The following is a 17,425-nucleotide window of genomic DNA, read 5'->3' on the forward strand; positions in this document are numbered from 1 at the left end:
GCAGCACCCGGGATCTCCTAGGAGCCCTTCGAGTGTCTTCCCAGAGTCCCTCCCTGTGCGGGTTGCCGGGGAAAGGAGGGGGTTGTGCTGGAATCGCAGGTAGCATCCAGTGCCTCCCCATGGACAGGGGAGGTATTTAGCGGACTTCCACCTGCCAGGGAACACCTGTGACACCAGGCAGCTGCGTGGAGGGCGGCCCCGAACCTCCCCCACACAGTCACACGTGTTTCAGAATTCTGAGTGTGGGGAGGTTCCGTCTTCTGTCTGCAGCACCCGGGTTCTCCTAGGAGCCCTTCGAGTGTCTTCTCAGAGTCCCTCCCTGTGCGGGCTGCCGGGGAAGGCGGGGGTTGGGCTGGAATAGCAGGTTACATCTTGTGCCTCCCCATGGACTAGGGAGGTAATTAGCGGACTTCCCCCTGCAAGGGAACACCTGTGACACCAGGCAGCTGCGTGGAGGGCGGCCCCGAACCTCCCCCACACAGTCAGCCGTGTTCCGGAATTCTGAGGGTGGGGAGGTTCCGTCTTCTGGCTGCAGCACCCGGGATCTCCTAGGAGCCATTCGAGTGTCTTCCCAGAGTCCCTCCCTGTGCGGGCTGCCGGGGAAAGGAGGGGGTTGTGCTGGAAACGCAGGTAGCATCTAGTGCCTCCCCATGGACAGGGGAGGTAATTAGCGGACTTCCACCTGCCAGGGAACACCTGTGACACCAGGAAGCTGCGTGGAGGGCGGCCCCTAACCTCCCCCACACAGTCAACCGTGTTCCGGAATTCTGAGGGTGGGGAGGTTCCGTCTTCTGTCTGCAGCACCCGGGATCTCTTAGGAGCCCTTCGAGTGTCTTCCCAGAGTCCCTCCCTGTGCGGGTTGCCTGGGAAAGGAGGGGGTTTTGCTGGAAACGCAGGTAGCATCTAGTGCCTCCCCATGGACAGGGGAGGTAATTAGCGGACTTCCACCTGCCAGGGCACACCTGTGACACAAGGCAGCTGCGTGGAGGGCGGCCCCGAACCTCCCCCACACAGTCATCCGTATTCCGGAATTCTGAGGGTGGGGAGGTTCCGTCTTCTGTCTGCAGCACCCGGGATCTCCTAGGAGCCATACGAGTGTCTTCCCAGATTCCCTCCATGTGCGGGTTGCCAGGGAAAGGAGGGGGTTGTGCTGGAAACGCAGGTAGCATCTAGTGCCTCCCCATGGACAGGGGAGGTAATTAGCGGACTTCCACCTGCCAGGGAATACCTGTGATACCAGGCAGCTGCGTGGAGGGCGGCCCCGAACCTCCCCCACACAGTCAACCGTGTTCCGGAATTCTGAGGGTGGGGAGGTTCCGTCTTCTGTCTGCAGCACCCGGGATCCTCTAGGAGCCATTCGAGTGTCTTCCTAGAGTCCCTCACTGTGCGGGCTGCCGGGGAAAGGAGGGGGTGGTGCTGGAAACGAAGGTAGCATCTAGTGTCTCCCCATGGAAAGGGAGGTAACTAGCGGACTTCCACATGCCAGGGAACACCTGTGAAACCAGGCAGCTGCGTGGAGGGCGGCCCTGAACCTCACCCACACAGTCACACGTGTTCCGGAATTCTGAGGGTGGGGAGGTTCCGTCTTCTGTCTGCAGCACCCGGGATCTCCTAGGAGCCCTTCGAGTGTCTTCCCAGAGTCCCTCCCTGTGCGGGCTGCCGGGGAAAGGAGGGGGTTGTGCTGGAAACGCAGGTAGCTTCTAGTGCCTCCCCATGGACAGGGGAGGTAATTAGCGGACTTCCACCTGCCAGGGAACACCTGTGACACCAGGCAGCTGCGTGGAGGGCGGCCCCGAACCTCCCCCATTCAGTCAACCGTGTTGCGGAATTCTGAGTGTGGGGAGGTTCCGTCTTCTGTCTGCAGCACCCGGGATCTCCTAGGAGCCCTTCGAGTGTCTTCCCAGAGTCCCTCCCTGTGCGGGTTGCCGGGGAAAGGAGGGGGTTGTGCTGGAAACGCAGGTAGCATCTAGTGCCTCCACATGGACAGGGGAGGTAATTAGCGGAATTCCACCTGCCAGGGAACACCTGTGACACCAGGCAGCTGCGTGGAGGGCGGCCCCGAACCTCCCCCACACAGTCAGCCGTGTTCCGGAATTCTGAATGTGGGGAGGTTCCGTCTTCTGACTGCAGCACCCGGGATCTCCTAGGAGCCCTTCGAGTGTCTTCCCAGAGTCCCTCCCTGTGCGGGTTGCCGGGGAAAGGAGGGGGTTGTGCTGGAAACGCAGGTAGCATCCAGTGCCTCCCCATGGACAGGGGAGGTATTTAGCGGACTTCCACCTGCCAGGGAACACCTGTGACACCAGGCAGCTGCGTGGAGGGCGGCCCCGAACCTCCCCCACACAGTCACACGTGTTTCAGAATTCTGAGTGTGGGGAGGTTCCGTCTTCTGTCTGCAGCACCCGGGTTCTCCTAGAAGCCCTTCGAGTGTCTTCCCAGAGTCCCTCCCTGTGCGGGTTGCCGGGGAAAGGCGGGGGTTAGGCTGGAAAAGCAGGTAGCATCTTGTGGCTCCCCATGGACAAGGGAGGTAATTAGCGGACTTCCCCCTGCCAGGGAAAACCTGTGACACCAGGCAGCTGCGTGGAGGGCGGCCCCGAACCTCCCCCACACAGTCAGCCGTGTTCCGGAATTCTGAGTGTGGGGAGGTTCCGTCTTCTGTCTGCAGCACCCGGGTTTTCCTAGGAGCCCTTCGAGTGTCTTCCCAGATTCCCTCCCTGTGCGGGCTGCCGGGGAAAAGCGGCGGTTGGGCTGGAAAAGCAGGTAGCATCTTGTGCCTCCCCATGGACAAGGGAGGTAATTAGCGGACTTCCCCCTGCCAGGGAACACCTGTGACACCAGGCAGCTGCGTGGAGGGCGGCCCCGAACCTCCCCCACACAGTCAGACGTGTTCCGGAATTCTGAGGGTGGGGAGGTTCCGTCTTCTGTCTGCAGCACCCGGGATCTCCTAGGAGCCATTCGAGTGTCTTCCCAGAGTCCCTCCCTGTGCGGGCTGCCGGGGAAAGGAGGGGGTTGTGCTGGAAACGCAGGTAGCATCTAGTGCCTCCACATGGACAGGGGAGGTAATTAGCGGAATTCCACCTGCCAGGGAACACCTGTGACACCAGGCAGCTGCGTGGAGGGCGGCCCCGAACCTCCCCCACACAGTCAGCCGTGTTCCGGAATTCTGAGTGTGGGGAGGTTCCGTCTTCTGACTGCAGCACCCGGGATCTCCTAGGAGCCCTTCGAGTGTCTTCCCAGAGTCCCTCCCTGTGCGGGTTGCCGGGGAAAGGAGGGGGTTGTGCTGGAAACGCAGGTAGCATCCAGTGCCTCCCCATGGACAGGGGAGGTATTTAGCGGACTTCCACCTGCCAGGGAACACCTGTGACACCAGGCAGCTGCGTGGAGGGCAGCCCCGAACCTCCCCCACACAGTCACACGTGTTTCAGAATTCTGAGTGTGGGGAGGTTCCGTCTTCTGTCTGCAGCACCCGGGTTCTCCTAGGAGCCCTTCGAGTGTCTTCTCAGAGTCCCTCCCTGTGCGGGCTGCCGGGGAAGGCGGGGGTTGTGCTGGAATAGCAGGTTACATCTTGTGCCTCCCCATGGACTAGGGAGGTAATTAGCGGACTTCCCCCTGCAAGGGAACACCTGTGACACCAGGCAGCTGCGTGGAGGGCGGCCCCGAACCTCCCCCACACAGTCAGCCGTGTTCCGGAATTCTGAGGGTGGGGAGGTTCCGTCTTCTGGCTGCAGCACCCGGGATCTCCTAGGAGCCCTTCGAGTGTCTTCCCAGAGTCCCTCCCTGTGCGGGCTGCCGGGGAAAGGAGGGGGTTGTGCTGGAAACGCAGGTAGCATCTAGTGCCTCCCCATGGACAGGGGAGGTAATTAGCGGACTTCCACCTGCCAGGGAACACCTGTGACACCAGGAAGCTGCGTGGAGGGCGGCCCCTAACCTCCCCCACACAGTCAACCGTGTTCCGGAATTCTGAGGGTGGGGAGGTTCCGTCTTCTGTCTGCAGCACCCGGGATCTCTTAGGAGCCCTTCGAGTGTCTTCCCAGAGTCCCTCCCTGTGCGGGTTGCCTGGGAAAGGAGGGGGTTTTGCTGGAAACGCAGGTAGCATCTAGTGCCTCCCCATGGACAGGGGAGGTAATTAGCGGACTTCCACCTGCCAGGGCACACCTGTGACACAAGGCAGCTGCGTGGAGGGCGGCCCCGAACCTCCCCCACACAGTCATCCGTATTCCGGAATTCTGAGGGTGGGGAGGTTCCGTCTTCTGTCTGCAGCACCCGGGATCTCCTAGGAGCCATTCGAGTGTCTTCCCAGATTCCCTCCATGTGCGGGTTGCCAGGGAAAGGAGGGGGTTGTGCTGGAAACGCAGGTAGCATCTAGTGCCTCCCCATGGACAGGGGAGGTAATTAGCGGACTTCCACCTGCCAGGGAATACCTGTGATACCAGGAAGCTGCGTGGAGGGCGGCCCCGAACCTCCCCCACACAGTCAACCGTGTTCCGGAATTCTGAGGGTGGGGAGATTCCGTCTTCTGTCTGCAGCACCCGGGATCCTCTAGGAGCCATTCGAGTGTCTTCCCAGAGTCCCTCACTGTGCGGGCTGCCGGGGAAAGGAGGGGGTTGTGCTGGAAACGCAGGTAGCATCTAGTGTCTCCCCATGGAAAGGGGAGGTAATTAGCGGACTTCCACATGCCAGGGAACACCTGTGAAACCAGGCAGCTGCGTGGAGGGCGGCCCTGAACCTCACCCACACAGTCACACGTGTTCCGGAATTCTGAGGGTGGGGAGGTTCCGTCTTCTGTCTGCAGCACCCGGGATCTCCTAGGAGCCCTTCGAGTGTCTTCCCAGAGTCCCTCCCTGTGCGGGCTGCCGGGGAAAGGAGGGGGTTGTGCTGGAAACGCAGGTAGCTTCTAGTGCCTCCCCATGGACAGGGGAGGTAATTAGCGGACTTCCACCTGCCAGGGAACACCTGTGACACCAGGCAGCTGCGTGGAGGGCGGCCCCGAACCTCCCCCATTCAGTCAACCGTGTTGCGGAATTCTGAGTGTGGGGAGGTTCCGTCTTCTGTCTGCAGCACCCGGGATCTCCTAGGAGCCCTTCGAGTGTCTTCCCAGAGTCCCTCCCTGTGCGGGTTGCCGGGGAAAGGAGGGGGTTGTGCTGGAAACGCAGGTAGCATCTAGTGCCTCCACATGGACAGGGGAGGTAATTAGCGGAATTCCACCTGCCAGGGAACACCTGTGACACCAGGCAGCTGCGTGGAGGGCGGCCCCGAACCTCCCCCACACAGTCAGCCGTGTTCCGGAATTCTGAGTGTGGGGAGGTTCCGTCTTCTGACTGCAGCACCCGGGATCTCCTAGGAGCCCTTCGAGTGTCGTCCCAGAGTCCCTCCCTGTGCGGGTTGCCGGGGAAAGGAGGGGGTTGTGCTGGAAACGCAGGTAGCATCCAGTGCCTCCCCATGGACAGGGGAGGTATTTAGCGGACTTCCACCTGCCAGGGAACACCTGTGACACCAGGCAGCTGCGTGGAGGGCGGCCCCGAACCTCCCCCACACAGTCACACGTGTTTCAGAATTCTGAGTGTGGGGAGGTTCCGTCTTCTGTCTGCAGCACCCGGGTTCTCCTAGGAGCCCTTCGAGTGTCTTCCCAGAGTCCCTCCCTGTGCGGGCTGCCGGGGAAAGGCGGGGGTTAGGCTGGAAAAGCAGGTAGCATCTTGTGGCTCCCCATGGACAAGGGAGGTAATTAGCGGACTTCCCCCTGCCAGGGAAAACCTGTGACACCAGGCAGCTGCGTGGAGGGCGGCCCCGAACCTCCCCCACACAGTCAGCCGTGTTCCGGAATTCTGAGTGTGGGGAGGTTCCGTCTTCTGTCTGCAGCACCCGGGTTTTCCTAGGAGCCCTTCGAGTGTCTTCCCAGATTCCCTCCCTGTGCGGGCTGCCGGGGAAAAGCGGCGGTTGGGCTGGAAAAGCAGGTAGCATCTTGTGCCTCCCCATGGACAAGGGAGGTAATTAGCGGACTTCCCCCTGCCAGGGAACACCTGTGACACCAGGCAGCTGCGTGGAGGGCGGCCCCGAACCTCCCCCACACAGTCAGACGTGTTCCGGAATTCTGAGGGTGGGGAGGTTCCGTCTTCTGTCTGCAGCACCCGGGATCTCCTAGGAGCCATTCGAGTGTCTTCCCAGAGTCCCTCACTGTGCGGGTTGCCGGGGAAAGGAGGGGGTTGTGCTGGAAAAGCAGGTAGCATCTTGTGCCTCCCCATGGACAGGGGAGGTAATTAGCGGACTTCCACCTGCCAGGGAACACCTGTGACACCAGGCAGCTTCGTGGAGGGCGGCCCCGAACCTCCCCCACTCAGTCAGCCGTGTTCCGGAATTCTGAGTGTGGGGAGGTTCCGTCTTCTGTCTGCAGCACCCGGGATCTCAAAGGAGCCCTTCGAGTGTCTTCCCAGAGTCCCTCCCTGTGCGGGCTGCCGGGGAAAGGAGGGGGTTGTGCTGGAAACGCAGGTAGCATCCAGTGCCTCCCCATGGACAGGGGAGGTAATTAGCGGACTTCCACCTGCCAGGGAACACCTGTGACACCAGGCAGCTGCGTGGAGGGCGTCCCTGAACCTCACCCACATAGTCACACGTGTTCCGGAATTCGGAGTGTGGGGAGGTTCCGTCTTCTGTCTGCAGCACCTGGATTCTCCTAGGAGCCCTTCGAGTGTCTTCCCAGAGTCCCTCCCTGAACGGGCTGCCGGGGAAATGCGGGGGTTGGGCTGGAAAAGCAGGTAGCATCTTGTGCCTCCCCATGGACAAGTGAGGTAATTAGCGGACTTCCCCCTGCCAGGGAACACCTGTGACACCAGGCAGCTGCGTGGAGGGCGGCCCGGAACCTCCCCCACACAGTCAGCCGTGTTCCGGAATTCTGAGGGTGGGGAGGTTCTGTCTTCTGTCTGCAGCACCCGGGTTCTCCTAGGAGCCATTCGAGTGTCTTCCCAGAGTCCCTCCCTATGCGGGCTACCGGGGAAAGTCGGGGGTTGGGCTGGAAACGCAGGTAGCATCTAGTGCCTCCCCATGGACAGGGGAGTTAATTAGCGGACTTCCACCTGCCAGGGAACAAATGTGACACCAGGCAGCTGCGTGGAGGGCGGCCCCGAACCTCCCCCACACAGTCAACCGTGTTCCCGAATTCTGAGTGTGGGGAGGTTCCGTCATCTGTCTGCAGCACCCGGGATCTCTTAGGAGCCCTTCGAGTGTCTTCCCAGAGTCCCTCCCTGTGCGGGTTGCTGGGGAAAGGAGGGGGTTGTGCTGGAAACGCAGGTAGCATCTAGTGCCTCCCCATGGACAGGGGAGGTAATTAGCGGACTTCCACCTGCCAGGGAACACCTGTGACACAAGGCAGCTGCGTGGACGGCGGCCCCGAACCTCCCCCACACAGTCATCCGTGTTCCGGAATTCTGAGGGTGGGGAGGTTCCGTCTTCTGTCTGCAGCACCCGGGATCTCCTAGGAGCCATTCGAGTGTCTTCCCAGAGTCCCTCCCTGTGCGGGCTGCCGGGGAAAGAGGGGGTTGTGCTGGAAACGCAGGTAGCATCTAGTGCCTCCCCATGGACAGGGGAGGTAATTAGCGGACTTCCACCTGCCAGGGAATACCTGTGATACCAGGAAGCTGCGTGGAGGGCGGCCCCGAACCTCCCCCACACAGTCAACCGTGTTCCGGAATTCTGAGGGTGGGGAGATTCCGTCTTCTGTCTGCAGCACCCGGGATCCTCTAGGAGCCATTCGAGTGTCTTCCCAGAGTCCCTCACTGTGCGGGCTGCCGGGGAAAGGAGGGGGTTGTGCTGGAAACGCAGGTAGCATCTAGTGTCTCCCCATGGAAAGGGGAGGTAATTAGCGGACTTCCACATGCCAGGGAACACCTGTGAAACCAGGCAGCTGCGTGGAGGGCGGCCCTGAACCTCACCCACACAGTCACACGTGTTCCGGAATTCTGAGGGTGGGGAGGTTCCGTCTTCTGTCTGCAGCACCCGGGATCTCCTAGGAGCCCTTCGAGTGTCTTCCCAGAGTCCCTCCCTGTGCGGGCTGCCGGGGAAAGGAGGGGGTTGTGCTGGAAACGCAGGTAGCTTCTAGTGCCTCCCCATGGACAGGGGAGGTAATTAGCGGACTTCCACCTGCCAGGGAACACCTGTGACACCAGGCAGCTGCGTGGAGGGCGGCCCCGAAACTCCCCCATTCAGTCAACCGTGTTGCGGAATTCTGAGTGTGGGGAGGTTCCGTCTTCTGTCTGCAGCACCCGGGATCTCCAAGGAGCCCTTCGAGTGTCTTCCCAGAGTCCCTCCCTGTGCGGGTTGCCGGGGAAAGGAGGGGGTTGTGCTGGAAACGCAGGTAGCATCTAGTGCCTCCACATGGACAGGGGAGGTAATTAGCGGAATTCCACCTGCCAGGGAACACCTGTGACACCAGGCAGCTGCGTGGAGGGCGGCCCCGAACCTCCCCCACACAGTCAGCCGTGTTCCGGAATTCTGAGTGTGGGGAGGTTCCGTCTTCTGACTGCAGCACCCGGGATCTCCTAGGAGCCCTTCGAGTGTCTTCCCAGAGTCCCTCCCTGTGCGGGTTGCCGGGGAAAGGAGGGGGTTGTGCTGGAAACGCAGGTAGCATCCAGTGCCTCCCCATGGACAGGGGAGGTATTTAGCGGACTTCCACCTGCCAGGGAACACCTGTGACACCAGGCAGCTGCGTGGAGGGCGGCCCCGAACCTCCCCCACACAGTCACACGTGTTTCAGAATTCTGAGTGTGGGGAGGTTCCGTCTTCTGTCTGCAGCACCCGGGTTCTCCTAGGAGCCCTTCGAGTGTCTTCCCAGAGTCCCTCCCTGTGCGGGCTGCCGGGGAAAGGCGGGGGTTAGGCTGGAAAAGCAGGTAGCATCTTGTGGCTCCCCATGGACAAGGGAGGTAATTAGCGGACTTCCCCCTGCCAGGGAAAACCTGTGACACCAGGCAGCTGCGTGGAGGGCGGCCCCGAACCTCCCCCACACAGTCAGCCGTGTTCCGGAATTCTGAGTGTGGGGAGGTTCCGTCTTCTGTCTGCAGCACCCGGGTTTTCCTAGGAGCCCTTCGAGTGTCTTCCCAGATTCCCTCCCTGTGCGGGCTGCCGGGGAAAAGCGGCGGTTGGGCTGGAAAAGCAGGTAGCATCTTGTGCCTCCCCATGGACAAGGGAGGTAATTAGCGGACTTCCCCCTGCCAGGGAACACCTGTGACACCAGGCAGCTGCGTGGAGGGCGGCCCCGAACCTCCCCCACACAGTCAGACGTGTTCCGGAATTCTGAGGGTGGGGAGGTTCCGTCTTCTGTCTGCAGCACCCGGGATCTCCTAGGAGCCATTCGAGTGTCTTCCCAGAGTCCCTCACTGTGCGGGTTGCCGGGGAAAGGAGGGGGTTGTGCTGGAAAAGCAGGTAGCATCTTGTGCCTCCCCATGGACAGGGGAGGTAATTAGCGGACTTCCACCTGCCAGGGAACACCTGTGACACCAGGCAGCTTCGTGGAGGGCGGCCCCGAACCTCCCCCACTCAGTCAGCCGTGTTCCGGAATTCTGAGTGTGGGGAGGTTCCGTCTTCTGTCTGCAGCACCCGGGATCTCAAAGGAGCCCTTCGAGTGTCTTCCCAGAGTCCCTCCCTGTGCGGGCTGCCGGGGAAAGGAGGGGGTTGTGCTGGAAACGCAGGTAGCATCCAGTGCCTCCCCATGGACAGGGGAGGTAATTAGCGGACTTCCACCTGCCAGGGAACACCTGTGACACCAGGCAGCTGCGTGGAGGGCGTCCCTGAAACTCACCCACATAGTCACACGTGTTCCGGAATTCGGAGTGTGGGGAGGTTCCGTCTTCTGTCTGCAGCACCTGGATTCTCCTAGGAGCCCTTCGAGTGTCTTCCCAGAGTCCCTCCCTGAACGGGCTGCCGGGGAAATGCGGGGGTTGGGCTGGAAAAGCAGGTAGCATCTTGTGCCTCCCCATGGACAAGTGAGGTAATTAGCGGACTTCCCCCTGCCAGGGAACACCTGTGACACCAGGCAGCTGCGTGGAGGGCGGCCCGGAACCTCCCCCACACAGTCAGCCGTGTTCCGGAATTCTGAGGGTGGGGAGGTTCTGTCTTCTGTCTGCAGCACCCGGGTTCTCCTAGGAGCCATTCGAGTGTCTTCCCAGAGTCCCTCCCTGTGCGGGCTGCCGGGGAAAGGAGGGGGTTGTGCTGGAAACGCAGGTAGCATCTAGTGCCTCCCCATGGACAGGGGAGTTAATTAGCGGACTTCCACCTGCCAGGGAACAAATGTGACACCAGGCAGCTGCGTGGAGGGCGGCCCCGAACCTCCCCCACACAGTCAACCGTGTTCCCGAATTCTGAGTGTGGGGAGGTTCCGTCATCTGTCTGCAGCACCCGGGATCTCTTAGGAGCCCTTCGAGTGTCTTCCCAGAGTCCCTCCCTGTGCGGGTTGCTGGGGAAAGGAGGGGGTTGTGCTGGAAACGCAGGTAGCATCTAGTGCCTCCCCATGGACAGGGGAGGTAATTAGCGGACTTCCACCTGCCAGGGAACACCTGTGACACAAGGCAGCTGCGTGGACGGCGGCCCCGAACCTCCCCCACACAGTCATCCGTGTTCCGGAATTCTGAGGGTGGGGAGGTTCCGTCTTCTGTCTGCAGCACCCGGGATCTCCTAGGAGCCATTCGAGTGTCTTCCCAGAGTCCCTCCCTGTGCGGGCTGCCGGGGAAAGAGGGGGTTGTGCTGGAAACGCAGGTAGCATCTAGTGCCTCCCCATGGACAGGGGAGGTAATTAGCGGACTTCCACCTGCCAGGGAACACCTGTGACACCAGGCAGCTGCGTGGAGGGCGGCCCCGAACCTCCCCCACACAGTCAACCGTGTTCCGGAATTCTGAGTGTGGGGAGGTTCCGTCTTCTGTCTGCAGCACCCGGGATCTCCTAGGAGCCCTTCGAGTGTCTTCCCAGAGTCCCTCCCTGTGCGGGTTGCCGGGGAAAGGAGGGGGTTGTGCTGGAAACGCAGGCAGCATCTAGTGCCTCCCCATGGACAGGGGAGGTAATTAGCGGACTTCCACCTGCCAGGGAACACCTGTGACACAAGGCAGCTGCGTGGAGGGCGGCCCCGATCCTCCCCCACACAGTCATCCGTGTTCCGTAATTCTGAGGGTGGGGAGGTTTCGTCTTCTGTCTGCAGCACCCGGGATCTCCTAGGAGCCCTTCGAGTGTCTTCCCCGAATCCCTCCCACTGCGGGCTGCCGGGGAAAGGCGGGGGTTGGGCTGGAAATTCAGGTAGCATCTAGTGCCTCCCCATGGACAGGGGAGGTAATTAGCGGTCTTCCCCCTACCAGGGAACACCTGTGACACCAGGAATCTGTGTGGAGGGCGGCCCTAAACCTCACCCACACAGTCACCCGTGTTCCGGAATTCTGAGTGTGGGGAGGTTCCGTCTTATGTCTGCAGCACCCGGGTTCTCCTAGGAGCACTTCGAGAGTCTTCCCAGAGTCCCTCCCAGTGCGGGCAGCCGGGGAACTGCGGGGGTTGGGCTGGAAAAGCAGGTAGCATCTAGTGCCTGCCCATGGACAGGGGAGGTAATTAGCGGACTTCCCCCTGCCAGGGAACAACTGTGACACCAGGAAGCTGCGTGGAGTGCGGCCTTAAACCTCACCCACACAGTCACACGTGTTCCGGAATTCTGAGTGTCGGGAGGTTCCGTCTTCTGTCTGCAGCACCCGGGTTCTCCTAGGAGCCTTTCGAGTGTCTTCCCCCAGTCCCTCCCTGTGCGGGCTGCCGGGGAAATGCGGGGGTTGGGCTGGAAAAGCAGGTAGCATCTTGTGCCTCCCCATGGACAAGGGAGGTAATTAGCGGACTTCCCCCTGCCAGGGAACACCTGTGACACCAGGCAGCTGCGTGGAGGGCGGCCCCGAACCTCCCCCACACAGTCATCCGTGTTCCGGAATTCTGAGTGTGGGGAGGTTCCGTCTTCTGTCTGCAGCACCCGGGACCTCCTAGGAGCCATTCGAGTGTCTTCCCAGAGTCCCTCCCTGTGCGGGCTGCCGGGGAATGGAGGGGGTTGTGCTGGAAACGCAGGTAGCATCTAGTGCCTCCCCATGGACAGGGGAGGTAATTAGCGGACTTCCACCTGCCAGGGAACACCTGTGACACCAGGCAGCTGCGTGGAGGGCGGCCCTGAACCTCACCCACACAGTATCACGTGTTCCGGAATTCTGAGTGTGGGGAGGTTCCGTCTTCTGTCTGCAGCACCCGGGTTCTCCTAGGAGCCCTTCGAGTGTCTTCCCAGAGTCCCTCACTGTGCGGGCTGCCGGGTAAAGGCGGGGGTTGGGCTGGAAAAGCAGGTAGCATCTTCTGCCTCCCCATGGACAAGGGAGGTAATTAGCGGACTTCCCCCTGCCAGGGAACTCTTGTGACACCAGGCAGCTGCGTGGAGGGCGGCCCCGAACCTCCCCCACACAGTCAGCCGTGTTCCGGAATTCTGAGTGTGGGGAGGTTCCGTCTTCGGTCTGCAGCACCCGGGATCTCCTAGGAGCCCTTCGAGAGTCTTCCCCGAGTCCCTCCCTGTGCGGGCTGCCGGGGAAAGGCGGGGGTTGGGCTGGAAACGCAGGTAGCATCTAGTGCATCCCCATGGACAAGGGAGGTAATTAGCGGACTTCCACCTGCCAGGGAACACCTGTGACACCAGGTAGCTGGGTGGAGGGCGGCCCCGAACCTCCCCCACACAGTCAACCGTGTTCCGGAATTCTGAGTGTGGGGAGGTTCCGTCTTCTATCTGCAGCACCCGGGATCTCTTAGGAGCCCTTCGAGTGTCTTCCCAGAGTCCCTCCCTTTGCGGGTTGCCGGGGAAAGGAGGGGGTTTTGCTGGAAACGCAGGTAGCATCTAGTGCCTCCCCATGGACAGGGGAGGTAATTAGCGGACTTCCACCTGCCAGGGAACACCTGTGACAAAAGGCAGCTGCGTGGAAGGCGGCCCTGGACCTCACCCACACAGTCACATGTGTTCCGGAATTCTGAGTGTGGGGAGGTTCCGTCTTCTATCTGCAGCACCCGGGATCTCTTAGGAGCCCTTCGAGTGTCTTCCCAGAGTCCCTCCCTGTGCGGGTTGCCGGGGAAAGGAGGGGGTTGTGCTGGAAACGCAGGTAGCATCTAGTGCCTCCACATGGACAGGGGAGGTAATTAGCGGAATTCCACCTGCCAGGGAACACCTGTGACACCAGGCAGCTGCGTGGAGGGCGGCCCCGAACCTCCCCCACACAGTCAGCCGTGTTCCGGAATTCTGAGTGTGGGGAGGTTCCGTCTTCTGACTGCAGCACCCGGGATCTCCTAGGAGCCCTTCGAGTGTCTTCCCAGAGTCCCTCCCTGTGCGGGTTGCCGGGGAAAGGAGGGGGTTGTGCTGGAAACGCAGGTAGCATCCAGTGCCTCCCCATGGACAGGGGAGGTATTTAGCGGACTTCCACCTGCCAGGGAACACCTGTGACACCAGGCAGCTGCGTGGAGGGCGGCCCCGAACCTCCCCCACACAGTCACACGTGTTTCAGAATTCTGAGTGTGGGGAGGTTCCGTCTTCTGTCTGCAGCACCCGGGTTCTCCTAGGAGCCCTTCGAGTGTCTTCCCAGAGTCCCTCCCTGTGCGGGCTGCCGGGGAAAGGCGGGGGTTAGGCTGGAAAAGCAGGTAGCATCTTGTGGCTCCCCATGGACAAGGGAGGTAATTAGCGGACTTCCCCCTGCCAGGGAAAACCTGTGACACCAGGCAGCTGCGTGGAGGGCGGCCCCGAACCTCCCCCACACAGTCAGCCGTGTTCCGGAATTCTGAGTGTGGGGAGGTTCCGTCTTCTGTCTGCAGCACCCGGGTTTTCCTAGGAGCCCTTCGAGTGTCTTCCCAGATTCCCTCCCTGTGCGGGCTGCCGGGGAAAAGCGGCGGTTGGGCTGGAAAAGCAGGTAGCATCTTGTGCCTCCCCATGGACAAGGGAGGTAATTAGCTGACTTCCCCCTGCCAGGGAACACCTGTGACACCAGGCAGCTGCGTGGAGGGCGGCCCCGAACCTCCCCCACACAGTCAGACGTGTTCCGGAATTCTGAGGGTGGGGAGGTTCCGTCTTCTGTCTGCAGCACCCGGGATCTCCTAGGAGCCATTCGAGTGTCTTCCCAGAGTCCCTCACTGTGCGGGTTGCCGGGGAAAGGAGGGGGTTGTGCTGGAAAAGCAGGTAGCATCTTGTGCCTCCCCATGGACAGGGGAGGTAATTAGCGGACTTCCACCTGCCAGGGAACACCTGTGACACCAGGCAGCTTCGTGGAGGGCGCCCCGAACCTCCCCCACTCAGTCAGCCGTGTTCCGGAATTCTGAGTGTGGGGAGGTTCCGTCTTCTGTCTGCAGCACCCGGGATCTCAAAGGAGCCCTTCGAGTGTCTTCCCAGAGTCCCTCCCTGTGCGGGCTGCCGGGGAAAGGAGGGGGTTGTGCTGGAAACGCAGGTAGCATCCAGTGCCTCCCCATGGACAGGGGAGGTAATTAGCGGACTTCCACCTGCCAGGGAACACCTGTGACACCAGGCAGCTGCGTGGAGGGCGTCCCTGAACCTCACCCACATAGTCACACGTGTTCCGGAATTCGGAGTGTGGGGAGGTTCCGTCTTCTGTCTGCAGCACCTGGATTCTCCTAGGAGCCCTTCGAGTGTCTTCCCAGAGTCCCTCCCTGAACGGGCTGCCGGGGAAATGCGGGGGTTGGGCTGGAAAAGCAGGTAGCATCTTGTGCCTCCCCATGGACAAGTGAGGTAATTAGCGGACTTCCCCCTGCCAGGGAACACCTGTGACACCAGGCAGCTGCGTGGAGGGCGGCCCGGAACCTCCCCCACACAGTCAGCCGTGTTCCGGAATTCTGAGGGTGGGGAGGTTCTGTCTTCTGTCTGCAGCACCCGGGTTCTCCTAGGAGCCATTCGAGTGTCTTCCCAGAGTCCCTCCCTGTGCGGGCTGCCGGGGAAAGGAGGGGGTTGTGCTGGAAACGCAGGTAGCATCTAGTGCCTCCCCATGGACAGGGGAGGTAATTAGCGGACTTCCACCTGCCAGGGAACAAATGTGACACCAGGCAGCTGCGTGGAGGGCGGCCCCGAACCTCCCCCACACAGTCAACCGTGTTCCCGAATTCTGAGTGTGGGGAGGTTCCGTCATCTGTCTGCAGCACCCGGGATCTCTTAGGAGCCCTTCGAGTGTCTTCCCAGAGTCCCTCCCTGTGCGGGTTGCTGGGGAAAGGAGGGGGTTGTGCTGGAAACGCAGGTAGCATCTAGTGCCTCCCCATGGACAGGGGAGGTAATTAGCGGACTTCCACCTGCCAGGGAACACCTGTGACACAAGGCAGCTGCGTGGACGGCGGCCCCGAACCTCCCCCACACAGTCATCCGTGTTCCGGAATTCTGAGGGTGGGGAGGTTCCGTCTTCTGTCTGCAGCACCCGGGATCTCCTAGGAGCCATTCGAGTGTCTTCCCAGAGTCCCTCCCTGTGCGGGCTGCCGGGGAAAGAGGGGGTTGTGCTGGAAACGCAGGTAGCATCTAGTGCCTCCCCATGGACAGGGGAGGTAATTAGCGGACTTCCACCTGCCAGGGAACACCTGTGACACCAGGCAGCTGCGTGGAGGGCGGCCCCGAACCTCCCCCACACAGTCAACCGTGTTCCGGAATTCTGAGTGTGGGGAGGTTCCGTCTTCTGTCTGCAGCACCCGGGATCTCCTAGGAGCCCTTCGAGTGTCTTCCCAGAGTCCCTCCCTGTGCGGGTTGCCGGGGAAAGGAGGGGGTTGTGCTGGAAACGCAGGCAGCATCTAGTGCCTCCCCATGGACAGGGGAGGTAATTAGCGGACTTCCACCTGCCAGGGAACACCTGTGACACAAGGCAGCTGCGTGGAGGGCGGCCCCGTTCCTCCCCCACACAGTCATCCGTGTTCCGTAATTCTGAGGGTGGGGAGGTTTCGTCTTCTGTCTGCAGCACCCGGGATCTCCTAGGAGCCCTTCGAGTGTCTTCCCCGAATCCCTCCCACTGCGGGCTGCCGGGGAAAGGCGGGGGTTGGGCTGGAAATTCAGGTAGCATCTAGTGCCTCCCCATGGACAGGGGAGGTAATTAGCGGTCTTCCCCCTACCAGGGAACACCTGTGACACCAGGAATCTGTGTGGAGGGCGGCCCTAAACCTCACCCACACAGTCACCCGTGTTCCGGAATTCTGAGTGTGGGGAGGTTCCGTCTTATGTCTGCAGCACCCGGGTTCTCCTAGGAGCACTTCGAGAGTCTTCACAGAGTCCCTCCCAGTGCGGGCAGCCGGGGAACTGCGGGGGTTGGGCTGGAAAAGCAGGTAGCATCTAGTGCCTGCCCATGGACAGGGGAGGTAATTAGCGGACTTCCCCCTGCCAGGGAACAACTGTGACACCAGGAAGCTGCGTGGAGTGCGGCCTTAATCCTCACCCACACAGTCACACGTGTTCCGGAATTCTGAGTGTCGGGAGGTTCCGTCTTCTGTCTGCAGCACCCGGGTTCTCCTAGGAGCCTTTCGAGTGTCTTCCCCCAGTCCCTCCCTGTGCGGGCTGCCGGGGAAAGGCGGGGGTTGGGCTGGAAAAGCAGGTAGCATCTTGTGCCTCCCCATGGACAAGGGAGGTAATTAGCGGACTTCCCCCTGCCAGGGAACACCTGTGACACCAGGCAGCTGCGTGGAGGGCGGCCCCGAACCTCCCCCACACAGTCACACGTGTTCCGAAATTCTGAGTGTGGGGAGGTTCCGTCTTCTTTCTGCAGCACCCGGGATCTCCTAGGAGCCCTTCGAGTGTCTTCCCCGAATCCCTCCCACTGCAGGCTGCTGGGGAAATGCGGGGGTTGGGCTGGAAACTTAGGTAACATCTAGTGCCTCCCCATGGACAGGGGAGGTAATTAGCGGACTTCCACCTGCCAGGGAACACCTGTGACACAAGGCAGCTGCGTGGAGGGCGGCCCCGAACCTCCCCCACACAGTCATCCGTGTTCCGGAATTCTGAGTGTGGGGAGGTTCCGTCTTCTGTCTGCAGCACCCGGGTTCTCCTAGGAGCCCTTCGAGTGTCTTCCCAGAGTCCCTCACTGTGCGGGCTGCCGGGTAAAGGCGGGGGTTGGGCTGGAAAAGCAGGTAGCATCTTCTGCCTCCCCATGGACAAGGGAGGTAATTAGCGGACTTCCCCCTGCCAGGGAACTCTTGTGACACCAGGCAGCTGCGTGGAGGGCGGCCCCGAACCTCCCCCACACAGTCAGCCGTGTTCCGGAATTCTGAGTGTGGGGAGGTTCCGTCTTCGGTCTGCAGCACCCGGGATCTCCTAGGAGCCCTTCGAGAGTCTTCCCCGAGTCCCTCCCTGTGCGGGCTGCCGGGGAAAGGCGGGGGTTGGGCTGGAAACGCAGGTAGCATCTAGTGCATCCCCATGGACAAGGGAGGTAATTAGCG

The sequence above is a fragment of the Camelus bactrianus genome, unplaced genomic scaffold, assembly GCF_048773025.1.
Source record: "Camelus bactrianus isolate YW-2024 breed Bactrian camel unplaced genomic scaffold, ASM4877302v1 HiC_scaffold_43, whole genome shotgun sequence".
Lineage (NCBI taxonomy): Eukaryota > Metazoa > Chordata > Mammalia > Artiodactyla > Camelidae > Camelus > Camelus bactrianus.